This window comes from Equus caballus, chromosome 2 (assembly GCF_041296265.1).
Source record: "Equus caballus isolate H_3958 breed thoroughbred chromosome 2, TB-T2T, whole genome shotgun sequence".
Taxonomy (NCBI): Eukaryota; Metazoa; Chordata; class Mammalia; order Perissodactyla; family Equidae; genus Equus; species Equus caballus.
In genome coordinates, this window is record NC_091685.1 from 57989642 (window position 1) to 57997524 (window position 7883).

General features: G+C 41.2%; 1 long non-coding RNA gene across 1 annotated transcript; it reads left to right on the forward strand.

Annotated features, from left to right (window-relative positions):
* Nucleotides 1–4918, forward strand: LOC138923260 (uncharacterized). The gene is made up of 2 exons (XR_011436651.1): nt 1–131; nt 970–4918. It is a non-coding gene; the product is annotated as an uncharacterized lncRNA (long non-coding RNA).
* Nucleotides 4919–7883: the final 2965 nt, after the last annotated feature.

Genomic DNA, 7883 nt, shown 5'->3' on the forward strand with positions numbered 1-7883 from the left:
CGCAGTTTGCGCCAGGCTTTTGTCGTTGAATTCTCAGGATGATCTTCTGAAGTAGGTACTATTATTGTCCCATTTTACAGAGGGGGAGACTGAGGCACAGAGACCTTAGCTAACCTGGACCTTGGTCACAAGTAAGTGGCAGACCTGAGACTGGAACGCAGGCTGTCTGGCTCCAGACTCCATGCTCTTAGCCACTGTGCTTTCCTGCCCACTCTGTGGCTCTGCTGTGCCCCAGCCTGCTCCCCTCTGTTCCCTTTGTTCTTTGGAACCAAGCCTGGAACCCTCCACGTGGCCCACAGTGCCCCCCCCCCCACCCCCCACCACATCTGGCTCCTCCTGCCTTTCTAGCCCAGTCTCTTTATTCTCCACCACTTGTTAACTCCCGCTAGTCCTTCCAGCTCCTTCCTGCCCCAGGGCTTTCCTGTGCACGGCCCCCACTCCCCACCGCCTTGTGGTGGATAGCTGAAGGGTCATTTCCTCAGAGAAACTTGCTCTGACCCCGCTCCATCAGGTCCCTGTTATACACCGTCAGAGCACTTTACTCCTTTCTTCACTGTTCTTGCTTGTTTGTAATGCGTGCTTGTGCAGTTACATACGTAGTGATTTGTTTATAGTCCCCCTCTGCCCGCCCTACCCCCAGCCTACAGTCTTCTTGCAGGCAGCACCGCATCTGCGTCCAGCATTCCAAGTGCAAACCCTGGCGTGTCCAGATGCTTAGGAAATTCTTGTTTGAATGCCTGACAGGCTTGCCACGCCACTTCTATTTCTGTTAGTCCTTATTTTCACTTACTAGCTCCTAACTCTCTATAAACATCAGCAGGAAACTAACCGCTCAGGCTGGTCCCAGGTCCTGCATCCTCTTTGCTTGTTTATCTAAGCTTCTCTGGCTTGTTTTGGTACAGAGAGATCCAACAGAATGCAGAGGTTCTTGGTGTTTTCCAACCTGATCTTTCTCTCGGGGATTCGTAGGACTTGGTTTCATACTCAACGTTCAAGATCCGGGAGCCACGCTCAAGCCCAGGGGGCGCAGCTCCCTGTCCCCCTCGCCAGCCTGTTTTGCTCAGTTGCCTCACTCCTGGAAGCTCTCATCTCTAGGTCTCTCAGTGCCAACCCTGATGCTGCCTTCTCTTGCTTCAGTCACCTGGGCTGGGGCCACCTCTCGACACCATCAATCAGGCCAAGCCTGTGGACGTCTTGAGAATCCCAGCCCCTCCAGCTCTGGGATCTGCTGGACCACTGCTCCTGGACCTCTTGAGCACCCCCCGCATCCCTCCAGGTCTCCTGTGCCTGAGACCACCCGTCCCTTCCCTGTCCAGGTGTCCCCTCCTTCCTCCAGCCAGACTCAGACTCTCTCGCTTTCCCTCCCTCCTAATCCTTTCCACCTATGCCCTCTGGAATCTCTGCACCACAGGGAGCAAATTCCCCCTCATTCTTTTTCTTTCATTCTGCATTAAAAAAATTAATTGAGTTATAATTCACACACCATAAAATTTGCCCTTTTACCATGTGCAATTCAGTGTTTTGTAGTATAAAAATCACTAAACGTTGTGCAACCATCGTCACTAATTCCAGAACATTTTCATCACCCTAAAAGAAGCTCTGAAGAAGAGGTCATTAGCAGTTACTCCCCATTCCTTCCTCTCCCAGTCCCTGGGAACCACTAATCTTCTCTCCATCTCTACGGATTTGCCTGTCTGAACATCTCATATAAATGGAATCATCCCACATGTGCTCTTGTGTGACTGGCTGCTTTCACTGAGCATGATGTTTTCAAGGTTCATCCATGTTGTAGCATCTATCAGTACTTCATTCTTTTTTTTTTTTTGCCAAATGTATTTCACAAAGCTTAAGTATAAAAAAAATTATAGTCCGTATATTTACCATTTATTTGCCGTTTATAGTGCTGTGCAATCTTTCTGAGAGATGCAAATTTCCAACTAATATTTTTCTCAAGCCTGGTAGTCTTTTTATTTTTTTCCAGCATATCTTGTAGTTCAGGCTTCATTCTTCTTGTGGCTGAATAATATTCTATTGTATGGATATACCACGTTTTGTTTATCCATTTATTAGTTGATAAATATTTGGGGTGTTTCCACTTTTTGGCTATTAGGAATAAGGCTGTTATAAATGCTTGTGTACAAGTTTTTGTGTGAACATATGTTTTCAATTCTCTGGAGTATATGCCTGGGTGTAGAATCGTTGGGTAATTGAATGGCAATGTTAATTGAATGGCATATTTAACATTTGAGGAAACGCCAGTCTGTTTTCCAAAGTGGCTGTTCCATTTTACATTCCTACCAGCAATAAGGGCTCCAATTTCTCCACATCCTCACCAGGACTTGTTACTGTCTGTCTTTTTTATTATAGCCATCCTAGTGAGCATAAAGTGGTATCTCATTGTTGTTTTGACTTGCATTTCCTTAACACCAATGACGTAGAACATGCTTTCATGTGACTTTTGGCTATTTGTGTGTCTTCTTTAGAGAAACATCTATTCAGATCCTTTGCCCATTTTAAAATTAGATTGTATTTTTATTATTGAGTTATAAGAGTTCTTTATATATTCTGGATATTAGACGCTGATATTGTGATTTAGTTAAAAAATATATATTTGGTTTTTACTTGTTTCTGGCACAGAGCTCCTAAAACCCTTGGAATTTCCCAAGTGTAAGGGCAGTAAATGTATCTTGATATTCATAACAAACCCCTTCAGCCACACCTGATTTATGTGAATGAGGTGAGTTTTGGAAAGCACTAGGGATGGGGGCTGGTTGCTAAGGGAACCAGTCATGTGATTGGAGGGTTGCAACTTTTAGTCCTCCCGGACTCGTCTAGTGGGAGAAGGGTTGTTAGTATCAATTGCCAGTGGCCAATGATTTAATCAGTCATGCCTATGTAGTCAAGCCTCCATAAAAACCCAAAAAGATGGGTTCCGAGAGCTTCCAGGTTTGTGAACACATGAAGATTTGGGGAGAGTGGTGTGCTGAAAGAGCATGGAAGCTCTGAGCCTCTTCCCACATACCTTGCCCTATGCATCATTTCCATCTGGCTGTTCCTGTGTTATATTCTGTTGTAATAAACTGACAATCGAGTAAAAAAATGTTTCTCTGAGTTCTGTGAGCCACTCTAACAAATTAATCAAACCCATGAAAGGGATCATTGAAACCTCCAATCAATAGCAGTTGGTCAGAAGCCCAGGTGATAACCTAGACTTTAATGGTGTCTGAAGTGGGGAGTGGGGCAGTCTTGCAGGACTGAGCCCTTAACCTGCAAGATCGGATGCTGTCTTCAAGCAGATAGTGTCAGAATGGAACTGAATTGTAGGATACCCAGCTGGCACTGGAGAATCGCTTGGTGTGGGGAAAAACCTCACACATCGGAGTTGGTGTCAGATTTGTAGACTCTCATCAGATATTTGATTTGGAAATATTTTCTCCCGTTGTGTGGGTTATCTTTTTATTTTCTTGATAGTGTATTTTTATGCACAAAATTTTTTAACTTTGATGAAGTCCAATTTATCTATTTTTTCTTTTGTTGGCTGTGATTTTGGTGTCATGTCCAAGAAATCATTGCCAAATCGAATGTCATGAAGATTTTCCCCTACGTTTTCTTCCAAGAGTTTTGCAGTCTTAGCTCTTATGTCTAGATCTTTGATCCATTGTGAATTAATATTTGTATGTGATGTTACGTAAAGATCCAATTTCATATTTTTGAATGTAGCTATCCAGTTGTTCCAACACCACTTGCTGACCCTTCATTCTTTATAACCAAGTAGGTCCCTCCATCTCTTGCCGTAACAGGAATCCCCCTGTCCCCTTACGAAGCTGCTTCTCCTGCAGTCCTTTGAAGTCTCCCATCCCCCACATACCTCAGGGTTGGGAGGAAGGTCGATGGGCACCCCACCCCCCACGGCCACTTCTAGTTTATGGCTCCTCTGCCCTCCTGTCAAAATCTACACTTCTTGAGGCTTACTTCTTCTGAATCCTTCTGAGTCCTAATTGGTGTCATCTGCCTTCCTAGCACTCATTGCTCACTGAAGACATTGCTACTTGGCATGGGGACTTTTTTCTTGCTCCAAGTCTTGCTGTCAACCCTGGGCGACATCCATATCCATAGGAATGCCTCTTCTAACACCTTCTCCTCCCTCCCATCCAGTCTCTTTCCCCATGGCAACTTAGTAGATTCTGGCATCACTGAAAACCATTCCATGCCTAAAGTCTTAAACTTAAGCAGCCATTTTGATAACAACCTCTTTTCCTTCCTATTCTCTTATTTTGTTACTCTCACTGTATCCAGTCTTTCATCTCATTCTGAACTCCACTCCTTTGACCTCTCTTCTTTTTCTTGACCTATTCTGACTTCTTTCACTCGGCATCTAGGTCCTGAACCTTTGCTTCTACTATTCACTTCCAACATCTTCAATTCCTTCCTCCTTATCCTCACGTTGTGGCTGTTGGGTGCAACTCCCGTTTTGGATCAGTCCAAAGGTCTGCCTGCTCGCTGTGCACCCTTGCTTCTCCCCGCTCTGATTATCTTCTCAATACCCTGTGCCCCAGGGGAGGGGACAGTGAGGGAAAACATTTTGCTAAGTGAAATGTCAGTCACAAAGATTCCATTTATATGAAATGTCCAGAAAAGGCAAATATATAGGGACAGAAAGATGATTAAAGGTTGCTTACAGCTAGGGGGTTGAAGGGTGAATGGGAGGGATAGGAATGATAGCTAAAGGGTATAGAGTTTCTTTTGGAGGTGATAAAAATGTTCTAAAACTGACTGTTGTTCTGGTTGAACGTATCTATAAATATACCATAAACCATTGAATTTTACACATTTAAATTTGGTGTAAATTTACACACACAATTTGGTGAATTGTATGCTATGTGACACATATCTCAATAAAGCTATTTAAAAAAACCAATCCAGGTGATATCAGCAAAATGTCTAGGAAGTTCCCAGATCTCAATTCTCCACGGAAACTTCAACAACAAAACAGAACAAACAAAAAAACAAAACTGGCTGAGCTAACCTTATAGGATATCTGGGAAATCAGTCAACAATTGGGAGTAACAAAGTGAATGCTCAGTTGAGAAAAAGCTACCTTTGCAATAATAGGAAATTTCATGGCATTTTCACTTGCCCTTGCTCCACCTGGTCCCTCCCTGGCACAGGTCAGTCTTGGTTTGGAGGACACTGCAGTCCAGTTACCAGTTCCCTCCCTTGAACCAGAGGGAGCAGAGTAGACCTTATTTGCAATGTTCTAACCTGTCTTGGAACTGCCTAAAGAACCAGCCTCTGTTTTGCCTAACTTGGATCTCAGGTGTGATAAGGGATGGAGACTGCTCATGAAAGCTGCAGGGGACTACAGACCCACAGACATCTGGGACAAAAGATTATGGAGGGATACATATGTTAGACAATCTAAGGCTCAAGGAGAAGCTAGGGTCAAACTCTTTGGGAAATTAAGACATTCAAAACCATCCATGTATATGGGGGAATTGAGAAAGCCACATTCAGGGCCAGGCAATATACCTGCTCAGAAAAGAACTGAGACAACCTTAAGCTTTCACCTTAGGCTACTCCCTAGGCTCAGAGCATGCCCAGCTAATCAATGAAAGACTTTCCTGGCACATAGTCAGTCTGCAAAGACTGGGAGAGGTGGCTGTTTTTATTCAAACACCCAATTTTCAACAACAGCAACAAAAAAATCATAAGGAATAAAAAACATAGCCCATTCAAAGGAACAAAATAAATTGACATAAACTGTCCCGGAGGAAGTTCAGACATCAGACTTATTAGACACAAACTTTAAAGTAACTCTCTAAAATATGCTCAAAGAGCTAAAGGACTACATGGATAAAGAACTAAAGGAAATCAGGAAAACAATATATGAACAGAATGAGAATATCAACAAAGATGTAGAAATTATGAAAAGAAACAAAACAGAAATTCTGGAGTTGAAAAATAAAATAACTGAAAAGAAAAATTTACTAGAGGGATTCAACAGCATATTTTAGCAAGGAGAAAAAAGAATCAGTGATTTTTGAATTTACAAAAATTAAAATTATTGAATCTGAGGAGCAGAAAGAAAAAAAGAATGAAGAAAAGTGAACAGAGCCTAAAAGACCTGTGGGACACCATCAAGCAGACCAATGTATGCATTATGAGAGTCGCAGGAAAAAGAGAAAGAAAGGGGCAGAGTGATTATTTGAAGAAGTAATGGCCCCAAACTTCCCAAATATGATGAAGTACACTTACAAATACAAGGCGCTCAAGAAACTCTAGGTAGGATAAACTAAAAGAGATCCATACCAAGATACATAATCAAACTGTTGAAAGAAAAAGACAAACACAAATGCAGGATCCTGAAAGCAGCAAGAGAGAAGGCATTTGTCATGTACAAGGGATCCTCAGTAAGATTCAACTGATTTCTCGGCAGAAAACTTGGAGGCCAGAAGGCATTAGGATGTATTTAAAATATTTGAAGAAAAAACTGCCAACCGAGAATTCTGTATCCAGCAAAACTGTCCTTCAAAAAATGAAGGGGAAATAACAAGTGTTGGTGAGGATGTGGAGAAAAGAGAAGACTTGTACACTGTTGGTGGGAATATAAATTCGTGTAGCCACTATGAAAAACAGTATGGAGTTTTCTCAAAAAATTAAAAATAGAACTACCATATAATCTAGCAATTCCACTTCTGGGTATTATTCAGCCATAAAAAAAATGAAATCTTGTCATTTGCAACTGTGTGTTTGGACCTCGAGGGCATTATGCTCAGTGAAATAAGTCAGATGGAGAAAGACAAATACCATATGATCTCTCTTATATATGGAAACTACAAAAAACCAAGCTGGTAGATATGGAGAAGAGATTGGTGGTTGCTAGATGTGGGGGATGGGAGTGGGAGAAACGGGTTAACTGAAAAAAAATTAGGGAGAAAATTAAGACACCCACAGATAAACAAAACTGAAGGAATTAATGACCACTTGAGCTTCCCTGCAAGAAATGCCAATAAGTGTCTTTCAGGATGAAATGAAAGGACAACAGACAGTGACTTGAAGCTGAAGGAAGATATGACGATCTCAAGTAGGGGTAACTGCACGGGCAAACATAAAAACCACTATTCTTGTAATTTTGGTTTATAACTCCACTGTTTAAAATGTAAGATTTAAAAGACAAATGCACAAAAGTAATTATAAATCTATGTTAGTAGGTACAGATATATAAAAATGTAATTTGTGACAGCAATAACATAAATGGGGAAGCTGTATAGCAGTAGAGTTTTTTAATGCAATTGAAGTTAAATTGGTATCAATTCCAATTAGATTGTTACAACTTTAGGATATTATATATAATCCCAATGGTAAGTGCAAAATATATCCATAGAATATACAACAGAAGGAAATGAGAAGGGAATTACAACACATCACTAAAAACTCTCTCAAAAAATTATAGTGGAGGGAACATTTTCTGAGTCATTCTATGAAGCCAGCAATACCCTAATACCAAAACCAGACACAGACTACAAGAAAGGAAAACTACAGATCAACGTCCTTTATGAATATTGATGTAAGAATTTTAGCAGACTGCATTCAACAGTTAATTAAAAGGATTTTACAACATGACCAAGTGAGATTTATTCCTGGAATGCAAGAATGGTTCAACATACGAACACCAATCAGTGTAATACACCACATTAACAGAATGAAAGAAAACAGTCAACATGATCATCTCAATTGATCAGAAAAAGCATTTGACAAAATTCAACACACTTCCTTGATAAAAACACTTAAACTAGGAAGAGAAGGAAGTGTCTTCAACACAATAAAGGCCATATATGAAAACCCACAGCTAACATCATACTTAATGGTGAAAGACTGAAAAA